The following is a 12118-nucleotide window of genomic DNA, read 5'->3' as shown; positions in this document are numbered from 1 at the left end:
GTTAACTTGTTTGGTCCGTTGTTCTTTTCAAACGCTTCAGATTTGGATCTAACCGTTTGCCAAGGAGCTCGACCTTGAATGGAGGAAGCTACAAATCCTCTACATTCCACCTCAGACTTCTGCGTTCCATCCTCGCTGTTGAGCGTCCATCGCCAGCTCGATGCATCGCAGTTTCTTGCGCTCTTCAGCCGCGTTCTCCCAGGGAAAAGTGAGTTCTATCATGTGCGCAGATTTCTGTGATGGGAACTAAAAGTACCAAATCTGGCCTTTGGGCAGTAGATGTGATTTCTTGAGGGAAAATGAGTTGCTGGCCAATGTCAAGCCACATTTTCAAATCTCTGGCCATGGCGAGCCATCCAGGCGGGAGGAAGTTTAGGCTTTTTCGACCTTCTCGGATGAATGAGGCGGCCCCGGTGGAATCGGTCGCTCTCAGGGGAGAGGAGTTGACTGCCTTCCTCGTGTTCTCCAGCACCGCTGCCAGACATCGCCTCCAGGTTTAACATCCTTGTGTGAGATCGGTCTTGCAAGCGTTCAGAGTGTGTTTGTGCGTCGCACAGGATGGGCGGAGGGCACAGGTCGGGTCCTCGCCAAACCTCCGCGACCTGGGAATGGTTGTATCTCTATACTTTGGTCCTTTAACGCCCCGTCACGCAGGATAAGCGCTTTAGATAACGAATAAATAAATGGATACGTGCGTTTGTGCATTATAATACCGATCACGAAATGACCGTTACACTTATAATGCATTTTTGATAAATAAACCCACGGCTCTGGACACATTTCGCAGCAAAGACGTGGGATACAACACATGGAAACAATACGGAGTAAAAAAAAAAAAAAAAAAAGGCTTTTCCTCTGTACAATGTGGACAAATTGAATGGCATTACCGTGGTTATGCAAGCATCTGTAACCTTTCCAAAATAAAGTCATGCTGTATTTTACGATTACTTCTATCCGCGCTATGTCCAGCCAAGGCTCCTCAGGTTTTAAAAAAAAAGTCATAAGTAAGTGCTGGTATTTAGAGGTGAAATCTGGTAATAATCAAGCCGCTGAGACTATGGGGGTCACAGGAAATCCTACAGCAAGACTCCACGCTTTGAATCTCCCCAAATTCAAATCTTTCACGCCTGAACCACCCGGAATATCCAAGCGGGCGGCGAATCCGAACCCGCTCGGCGAGTCCTTCGTCAGCAGAACAGATTAGGTCAAATTCTGGTCAGAGAAGTAACTTCTGTCGGGTCATCGGTTGTCATCGCCATGGAAACCGCGTTTGACACCTCACCTTTAATACAGATCGACCGACGACGCCGCTTTGTGAGTCGAACGTTGGAAATCCGGACGAACACGAACCCCGGCGTCGTTTTCTCCGCGTCCGATGTCCGTCAGACCGACGCGCATATCTCGTGGCTCTTCCACGTCCACGTGCACAAACACCGCGTTCGCTCGCCCAGTTGCGAGTTGAGTCAGATGCCCTCAGGTTTGCTGGCTCACGAGCGTCTCTCCCGTTGAAGGTCCGATGGCGGCGTCTCACACATGCACGCAGTCTCACACACACTCCAGGTCTACGGCAAGCGTAGCCCGTATTAATCACCTTCGTCACGGAAATCCATGTTGACATGCACACAGCATGCTTGACTACATGGGCTCCATTGTCTATCCCACGTAATCACACACACACACACACACACACACACACACACACACACATGCACGGACAGGAATTAATGCATAAACAAAAGCACCACTAGTGGCTTCCGCAGTCTGTGCGAGGGATTGTCTTCCATATCTGCCCGGAGCGATGCACCTAGACAGAGAGCCCAATTATCATTAGATTCATTTTATGTCCTTTAAAAAAGTGTTTTCTTACACTAACACGGCAAATAGAATTTTGAAAAAATAGAAACATTTTTAATTTCCTTCCATATATCTCAATTCGTTGGCCGCCGCCGCCGGTGCGGTTTTTGCCTTAAATCGCCTTAAACATTAGACTTTTACGTTCCCCAGAGGAGATATTCAGGTTTTACAGCAGCAGCGGCGTTCAATGGTTAGCTTGAGAGATCGATACAAGAGGAAATACGTGAAGATAAACACGATAGAATAAAGATATAAATATACGGCGAGTTATGGGGCGCTATTTGTAATATAGATGTATGGGAGGAGAAAAAAACAATTCCACTTTAATCAATATATATGTGAATAATTGTGCCGGTAGGGAATATTTGCATGGCTTCAGGGCGACTGCACATCACATCTCTGGGCTCCGCTGGGTTTGTTCTCACCCACGTTTGGACTTTCAACCGGTTCTAACTTTTGCGCATTCGATGCAAGACGGTCGCCAATCGGTTATTTTGTTCCTCGGCCGAGGCCAGGTTTCCACGGCAACCTTTAACACCCAAAGAGCCATTTGGACTTGGTGTCCGCGGAAAAGAAATCACTGGGAGCCGCAAATGATTTTTGACGTGGAAAATAAAAAAAAAAAAAGGTACCACTGTATATATTGCTTTTTAATACCTTTACACTTTGTATAAACAAGTGTGTAGTGTGTTGCTTATGAAATCCACAAAGTGCTACACAGAAAATTAAATTTTATTTATGGAATCAACACATTTTGAACATTCAAGCTTTGGGCTTTTCAGAGCGTGTAGCGGAGCCTTGACCTGAATTTTAAAAATAAGTTGGGGCAAAAACACTGTGTCAGTAAACAATAAAAAATAAATATTTGGAAAATATCTTCATAAATATTAATTTTACCTGGTTAATGGGACTTCTGCTCCTGAACTTCTGCGCACAGTATCTGCAAATCGGTACTTTACCGGCTTCCGTGAGTGTGAAGTTTATTTTGAGCGGCAAAAAAAAAATAAATATAATTTTATTTTAATATTTCAAGATCACAATAATCTTCTAGCTTAGAACTAAAATGAAAAAAAAAAGGAACTAACACAAATAAAATACACTTCAATTAAATATTTATCATTTATTTTCCCGAGCCGCAGTGGAAGAATGAAAGGGCCGCAGGTTGCCGACCCCTGGATGAGGCGACCGCCGATCACGAACGAACTCTTAAACCACGCCGGTTTCCAGTTTTTGGTCTGTCAGGCATTGATTTTCAAGTTTTGATCCACCTCTAACCCGAGTGTCCCGGCGCTCAGGATTCCAAGAACCCGCAGTCATATTTGCTCTTCCAACCGCACATTCACCCACCGCGAAGCCGCACCGTCCCGCGAGAAAACTCCCCTCAAGATCTGGGTTCAAAACGGCTTCGGCGCGTCAAAGCTTTGCACGAAATCGCCAAAAATCTCATATTTGCGTTACGTTATTTTTTTGCCTTTCTGTATATTTTATAGATATTGTCTATTTTGTACAGTTTTATATTTGCATTGTCCAGGACTGCAGATGGAAATTAGCTATGAGCTACAATCTGGTACAAACATCTCTGCGTCTGTGCTTAATGTAATTGTACACTGAATAAACTTCTAAACAAACAAACAAACAAACGTGTCTAAATCAAGCTGATCCTTCTAGCCGGTCGATCAACACACTGGATTTTATACCAGAAAATACGAACACGATGTGGAGAGAAATTCACATGTTTTTTAATTGTCAGTTTTCTAAATCAAATTGTCAGTTTTCTAAATAAAATCTTCAAATCTTTGTACTTAAGACCTTCTTAAGACATTCTTATTCTCCCTTTTTCCTACTATTATCTATTACTGTTATGTTTATGCTTGAAACTCTGGCACAACAATGTCCTTCGGGATAAATAAAGTTGTTCTCATTTCATCTCATCATAATTAACCCCTCTTTATAAGATCACTCCATGACTGTGAATGCGACCGAGGGGGAAAAAAAAAAAAAAAAAAAATAGCCAAAATATCTCCGTTGACATTTTCGGGGAGCCGATGAGACGAGGACGATGACTTCATCTTCCCCAAATGACGACTCGGCGTTGTCAGATGGCGTTTTTGCGCGGGGATGGAAGAAGAGACGAGGAATAATCGTGCGACTAAATCATCTTTCCGGCGATGCGACGCACCGGCAGGCAGGCGATCCGGTGCGCTCTGCGGCTGTCAGCCGTGAAAGAGCGGGGAAAAGGAAACACCATCCCCTTCTTTTCATTCCCCTCTCGCTGAAGCTCTTTGTGTTTTTTTTTTTTTTTTTTTACATTTCCTCGCTTTGTGTCTGGCTCTTATTCACCCTCCCGCCAAGTCGCTGCCCCTGAAGAAGATAAAATTCAGATTACATTAGCATTGCCAAGATCTCCCTTTTGCCTTTCGCCGGAGAAAAGCATCACGGAGGGTTTTGTGCCTTTCCCATTGTTGGTGAAAAATTAAAATAGCTCAGACGAATTTATTTTATTTAATATATACCATGCCTTTCAGTGGAAGGGTGTATTATATTACCGGTACATTTCTATCTGTAACCCGTCCTTGTCGGGCTATTTCTCGCAGAGCCTCGTAGCCCCAAACCGCCAGCGGCGTTCTGGTGTTTCTCCACGCATGGGAAAAATGCAAATGACAGAACAGGAGACTGGAAGTTTCTACAAGGGCCGAGGGGAGAGGAGACGGTAAAACTGCAGACCCGCCGCCTCCAACGTCTTATTACCGCTTCCTAATTCTTAGCGTCCCTTTCTGTGTTATGCCGCCTTTCTCTCTTTCATCTTTTACCGCGGTTTCTTTTCCGTGTGAATTTGACTCCGGTGGTCTGGCTCTTATCTGACTCTTCTTATCTCCGCTTGGCTCCTCGTCCGTCTCAGACACGCAAAGCTGTTTTCCTGCTTTTAGAGGAAACCCCGCTGACTTAACTAGAAATAGAAAACCTCAACACGACATGAAGTTAATCATAATCCGTTATTCATATTTTCTCTAACATAACTGATGCTTAAGGCGAACACACACGCAAGAAGTGTCTAAGTTTCTGGATTCTGGTTTTTATTCCGCTATTCTGAGAAAGACGACTATTTAAAAGCAGAATATAGAAATATAGACGCTTAAATACTCGTCTTTCTCAGTTTAAAATGACAATCATGTTTTCCACTCTCCTTCCCTTTGTTGCCCTCCGTCGCGCTTTCTTTCTTTCTCTTTCCCTTCACTCGTTCTCAATCCTTCCCTCCTTTAAGCCCCTGCTATCAGCCTTTAACTTGTATCTGACACAAAACAGATGTCTCCCCGTCCCCTCCTTCCTCCCTCTGCCTCGTCCTCACTTTCCTTTCACTAAAATTCCCAGCGCTCTTGTGTCTCTTGTGTCCTTTTCCCCCGCCGCTCTTTTTCTTCGTAAGCGCCGCATCTCTGTCTTCCATTACGATCCTATCGCACTTTGTGTTCTTAGTGTTTCCCCGGCTGTATCTCTGTTTAATGAGACAACATGATTCCCGGGGCGCGGAGCGGAGGGATGACTCTCGGCGCAGTAATACCGGTGGCGCCCGTTGTGAAACCCTCCTTTGTACCGGTTGCATTTTTGGCAAGTGGACGGCGCGCTTTTGCTCTCCGGACTGCTAGGAGACTTCGGTTTACCCCGGAACGCCGCGCGCCCTCGACCCCGGTTTGTAGCCGGGAGGTTTCGTGAGGCTTCGGTTATGGTGGCGAATCCGAATCCGGAACGACGCGGCCTCCGAAGTTTATACGGTCGATATCATTCCAGTAAATTAACCGACGTGCCTCTGCGCTGTTTTCCAGTCGAGAAAAATAGGCAAAGGAAAGACTCGCGGGCGAATTCTTCGCCTTCGATTTCAAACACGAGAGAATTTCGAAATTCGTCTCATTCAGATTTAATTGTTTTCATCGGGTGTCGTCTAACGCTCTTGAGTTATTTACCCTCGGCCCTTTCTGTTTCTCTTGGCGCCGCCTCCGGTTTCCTCTTTTCATTCCCCAACCTCTCCGTCCTTCCGCTCTGACCTCTCCGACCGTAATCGTACCTATCCTGACGAAAAGCCTCGCAGGACTCCTTAGAATCTCGCAAAACAACTGTTTCAAATGGAGCCGACTTCCATCCGCCAATTTATGGCCTTCCTCATCCTCCCCATATGCGTGTGTTTATTCATGCATTCCTTTGGCCGCTATAAAAAAAAGAAATCCTTTTGTTTCCTTCGCTAATCCTCCTCATCCTAAATCACGTCGGACAAAGTCACCTGTGAGAGTACGGCGGAGTGCTGCCGTTCCGGCCGCCGCCTGCACGCCGCCCTTTCCTTTCTTTATCTTTTGTCTGGAGAGCGAGCGTTCGAGGGTCGCGCCATCCCAGAAAGAAAGGTTCGTCTCACAGCTGTTGCACCGGGCGCCGTCTGACCCAACGTGGCGCCGCTCCAATTCAAAATATGACATTCATTCGGAGAAAATGCGGATCGTCTTCAGGCGCGAAACTACCCGAGGGTTTGTCAGCCCTCCAACGTCCTCCCGCTCTGTCTCGAATAAATGTATAAGTGAATAAATACATATTTAATGAATACACCAATTATAAATAAATGAAATAATTGTTATATTCATAAAATATTTATGTCTTTATAAAATGTAAAAAAAAAAAATGAGATGTAATTATAATTAGTAAAATACATTTCTTTTTTAACCCAGACCTTGATATAAACAGCGAGGTTCTTGGACGAGTCCACCCATCAGCTGTTTATATTCACCAAAGGTCATAGTCATCATTTAAGATAAGATAAGATAAGATAAGATAAGATAAGATAAGATAAGATAAGATAAGGTACGGTAAGGTACGGTAAGATAAGATAAGATAAGATAAGATAAGATAAGATAAGATATGATAAGATAAGATAAGGCAAAGTAAGATAAGATAAGATAAGATAAGATAAGGCAAAGTAAGATAAGCTAAGCTAAGATAAGATAAACTTTATTGGTCCCCATAGGGGAAATTTGTCACAGCAGTGTATAAGATAAGATAGGATAAGATAGGATGAGATAAGGTACGGTAAGGTACGGTAAGGTAAGGTAAGGTAAGATAAGATAAGATAAGATAAGATAAGATAAGATAAGATAAGATAAGATAAGATAAGGTAAGGTAAGGTAAGGTAAGGTAAGGTAAGGCAAAGTAAGATAAGCTAAGCTAAGATAAGATAAACTTTATTGGTCCCCATAGGGGAAATTTGTCACAGCAGCGTAACTGTTATAATGTCAGAGGAAAAAAAAAAAAGAAAAAAAAAGAAAAAGAAATAAATAATTAATAAATATGAGTATAAATATAAATAGAAAGGCAGAAGGCAGGATATAGTGAAACAAAAAAAAGTCAACCAATAATTCATCAAACAAACAACAACAACAACATCAGGGATGACAGTGGGCAACATCTGCTGACCGTTTGTTTGCTAATTTCCTCGATTTTCCTGGAAAAAATATAAAACCCCAAACAAATGTTATCAAATCTTATTAGCGGCGTATGACTTGAGTGCAGAGCATTAAAGATACCCTTTTAATCTCTTCATGCGACAGATTTGCTTGTTCCTTTTAATTCAGCTGGGACCGCAGCATAATGCAGCAGCCAGCGTCAAACATGGTGTAGAATTTGGGGGGATTTATCACAGAGCTTTACACATTCCTCCCCCGAGGTAATGTTTGTCCATCTTATTAAAGAGCCTCTGAAAAGTCTGTGAGGCTGAAGTGCATTTTACAGCGGTGGTGGAAAATTGTTTCTTTACATCCATTTTGGGCTTTTTCTTCAAAATAAAAGTGTCCAAAATCGACCGGTGGGATACTCCGCATGAAATATTCCAAACTAGAGTCTTATCATATCCCCCACATAATATATTTGCAGTATTACATTGTGGATGTTTCAGCTTTGGGGTTGCAATTCGTTCTGCCTCACATACCCGCCCACAAATTGTCCATGAGGTTTATATTGCACCGTAATGAATTAAAGAAGCTGCAGGTGGGAGGCTGGGTTACTTCGGGGCTTAAAATCTAAATATAAGTTCCCTGGGTTGTTTCCTTTGGAGAATAATATTATGCATGTTTATTATCTTTATATTTAAAGCCTTGATGACAAAAGGATTTCGCAAGTGCGTCTGCTTCGTTTTGGTCTTTGGGGCCGGAACATTATTTGAAATCTCACGCCGTCGATGTGCAGACGCACCGTTATCTTCTGATTTTCGAAGCCGCCGTCGGTAAATTTCAACTCGTACGTCGGCCTCTCGAGAGTCAAGGTTGAGGAACTGCGGGGGGGAAAAAAAAAAAGAAAGAAAGCTAAATAATGAATAAAGTAAATCATCCCCCGTTTGTCGACTCACCGAGTCGGGTTTTGTTCTATAAAGAAAACTTCTGAAGGGACTGAAACAATTGTAAAATCAGCTTCCATGAATCCACATGTATAGCAGATATTGGGTGGATTCGGTCCCTTGCTTCTTTCTCCGCCGGTGATGGGAAAGCTCACCCGAATCCGACGGGGTGTTTTCCTCCCGCCGGTGTTTGTCAACCGAGAGCCGTTTCCCTCTGGCTCTTTCGCAGACAAACTACATCCGGCGTGTCTCTTTACCCAAAAGCCAAGCACTGTTTACCGTCACGGCGGACTGTCAACAGCGGGCTGACCCGGACTCGGCCGCGACCCCGGGCGCCGCTGGGCTGCGGCGCGGCGCTCGCTCCCGCAGAGGGAGCACTTCGGGGCAGATGGTCTCCTGCTGTGTATTAACAGCAGGGTCGCCACAGATGGGCTTCTGTCAACAGGCCAAAAGCTGATCTAACAGCGGGAGACGGTCCGATCAACAGCGCTGCATCTCCGTGACGCGCCGCGGCCCGGTGCTAACGGGCCTTTATGAGCGGACCTCACCGCTCGGCGCCAGTGGTCATTGTTTGAATGGAAAAGTGGAGATTATCCACCTTCCATGAGTCTTTTGTGTTTAGCTAACAGAGCTAAACAGCGCTAAGGAAGGCTGGATCATTCATTCTTTCACTGGATATAAAGGATTATCCTGCAGTCAGGGGGCTACAGTGAAGCTCCTGCATGTTTTTGGACTGTTGGAGGAAAATTCGGAAAATTCACATGCAGAACGTTGAGACCCCACACAGAAAAGCTCCCAGTGGGAATTGAATCAGAATCAGAAAAATTTTATTTGTCACCGAGGGGCAATGGGGGGGGGGGTCACATGTGGTAGCAGCATCAAAATTGTGAACGAGAATAAAATAAAAAAAAAAATAAATAAAAGAAAATTAAGAAAAAAAAAGAAAAAAAGGAAATAATAAATATATATATATATTATGGACTAGGAACCGTTTTGGTGTGAAGTGGAAGTGCCCATAACTCGGCCACCCAGGAAGTCTTTTTATGTCAATGGGGAGACACATGGGGTAGCAGCACCAAGAATTGTAAACATTAGGAATAAAATTTAAAAAAATAAGAAAAAAAAGGAAAAAAAAAGGAAAAAGAGAATGATGATCAAAAATTTGGGATGTTATTTGCAGATGTTCCTACAGTATATGGCAGCATAAAAAAAAAAGATTTAAAAAAAAAAGAAAAAAAAAATGAAAAAGAGAATTTTATATATATATATATACAATTATTTTATATTGATATATATATATATATAAAGAAAAGAGAAACCAGTGAAAAAAGAGAATTTTCTATATATATAATTATTTTATATTGATATATATATATAAAGAAAAGAGACCAGTGAAAAAAGAAAAAAGAGAATTTTATAAACGTGTAAATATATATATATATATATGTACATAAAATTCTCTCTCTTTTTTTCTTTTTACATATAAATATATATAAAAGAACTAGGAATTTTGAAATCTTTAATATAATTTGTGACGATGGAAAATGTGGGAGGTGGTCTGCAGAGAATGCCTACATCCAAGGGAAGTAGGATGGAAAAGTTTGCTGTAGATTCTTCCGGTCTGTCAAAAGCAATCGCCGGCTTTCATTAATTCATCGTCTTCACTGCTTATCCTGCGTCCGGGGTCCTTGCCGATCTTAGGGGCCGATCCTAGGGGCCGATCCCAGGGGCCGAAGGTCCGGGTCCGACCCGGCCCGGCGACCCGGCGGTCACACACTCCCTCTGAAAAACAAACAGTCGTATTTACACTGCTTTTCTTCAAAGACTCACTTTGTGTTGCAGACAACAATGTGAACGTCATCCCGAGGACGCGGTCAGGTTTGATCTTTATTCTTTTTTATTCGTTATTCTGTTGTATCCTCTATTCTTGTTTTATTCTATTTGTTCTTTATCCGTACGTCGCCTTTTTTGTTGCTAATATTTGAATGCCGCCAGTCAACATCTTCGCATGACAGCGAAGCTTGCGTTCAAATCAAAACTGCACCGAAATATTCAGCCATATATTGGGCGATATTGTGCTCCGTTAGTGTGTGTGTGTGTGTGTGTGTGTGTGTGTTCTGCATTGGTCCAGTTTCCAGGCCCAGTAAAAGTAGGCCAGTTAGCCCGTGAGTCAGACTTTTCTCCTGAGAGTGGAGACTCCCTGACATGTGAGCATCATTAACAGCTGGTCAACACACCCTTCAAAGCAGACACACACACACACACACACACACATATGCAGGCACTATAACATGCCCGGACGAAGCTCACATCTCCATGACTACATGATCAGTGCATGTGAAAATCCAGCGTTCGTCCTCAGAAGTATTTAGCGCGGACCGTCGCAGCCGGTCATCTCCCCTGGCGCAGGCATGCGAAGCCGAGGTCACGCCGTCTCAGGATGAGGTCACCGACTCTCAGCCGTGGTCAAACCGGAGTTTGAGCGGATCCCCTCGGTTTGGATCGGGCGCTCGCCGTGATCTCAGTTCCGGCGGATGACGGACGCGTGGTCCAGATGGGGCCCGGCGTCCGATCGTCCCATGAATCGGACGGCGGATGAAGTCATTTCGCCCTTTGCGTTTTCATTCAAACTCTACAGACGCGTCCGTTATTACATATTCCTATTTGCCGCCATGTAATCCATAATGTCTCGGTCGTACATTTTCTCAACCGCGTGCCTTTGGAATATCGTCAAAGTAGGTCAAATGATTTCAGCCCCGGCCCTTCTCTTCCCGGAGTGCACTCGACGTCCTCCGGATCGTATTTTTTTTCCCGTGTGAAGACGCGCCGTCGAGTGCGTGGAAGAGGCCGTGTTTCTGGGTTGTCGCTGATGAAAGAGACGCTCAAATGCGGTCTTTTCGTTTTGAACCCCGATCGTGCGCAGCTGTAGTTGGGCTGTTACTGCATTGTATTTGCGGTCATTATCTCTTTATTACAAGTCACCGTGTGTTCCTTCTTTTTTTTTTTTTTTTTGCACGCATGTGTTTTATGTTTCGTGTTTGTCCCCGGGATTTCATTATCATGTACCATCTGTGTTCTGGTCGAGTCGAGTCCATGAAATCTCTATGACGACGGCTGAGCGAAGCCATGGATACAACATCAAGACCCCGTAATTGCTACAATATACGTCCTCCTCCACTTCTTTTTCCATCACCTCATTACTGCACAGGTTGCGCATCCAAAAAAAAAAATAAGGGTGGATGAGTCACACCTACATGAAATGTCAGATGAAAGGTGGGTTAAAGGGAAATAACGGATAAAAGGCTCAATTTGAGCATTTTTAGTCGTTGCGATAGAAGAAATGAACAGCTGATGTGCGTCCGACAGATGACGGCTGCGAGGCGAGTCCTCGCACATCCCCCGTCATTTTCCAATTATTTCCGAGTTGCAAAACACAAATAAATAATTTGGAGTCAATCGTGTGTTTCTTGTGTTTTGGAGTGCTCTGTGGATTCTGCATCAGGTGGCGGTGCTTCCCCTGTTTTTCAGGAATTAGCATCAGAGTGTTAATAGAGCGTCTTCATCCAGTGCAGATTTAGACATTTTACAGCCTGCTTTTTTATCCGGCCCGCCAAACTATTTTAATATTTTCAATCAATATTGAATTCAACTCCTTACTTTTCCTCTTGTTTAATTTTGTATGGGTGATTACATACAAAATAATGTCGGTACATTCATATGATCATGAATGATTTCAATAAAATGCCAAAAATATATCTATATATAAATTTGACTAAGATTTCATTATCAAATTTAAATATTTAAATTGCAGTTTTCATTTTGTTCAATTTACATGATATCTAGTTGTCCCGCGCATACAAATCAAATAAGAAATGTTGCCCGCCAGCCATGAACCGCTGG

This window comes from Fistularia commersonii, chromosome 4 (assembly GCF_037954325.1).
Source record: "Fistularia commersonii isolate RoL2024-O1a breed Wild chromosome 4, RoL_Fcom_v1.0, whole genome shotgun sequence".
In the NCBI taxonomy this organism is placed as follows: Eukaryota; Metazoa; Chordata; class Actinopteri; order Syngnathiformes; family Fistulariidae; genus Fistularia; species Fistularia commersonii.
This window is presented reverse-complemented; position numbering follows the sequence as displayed.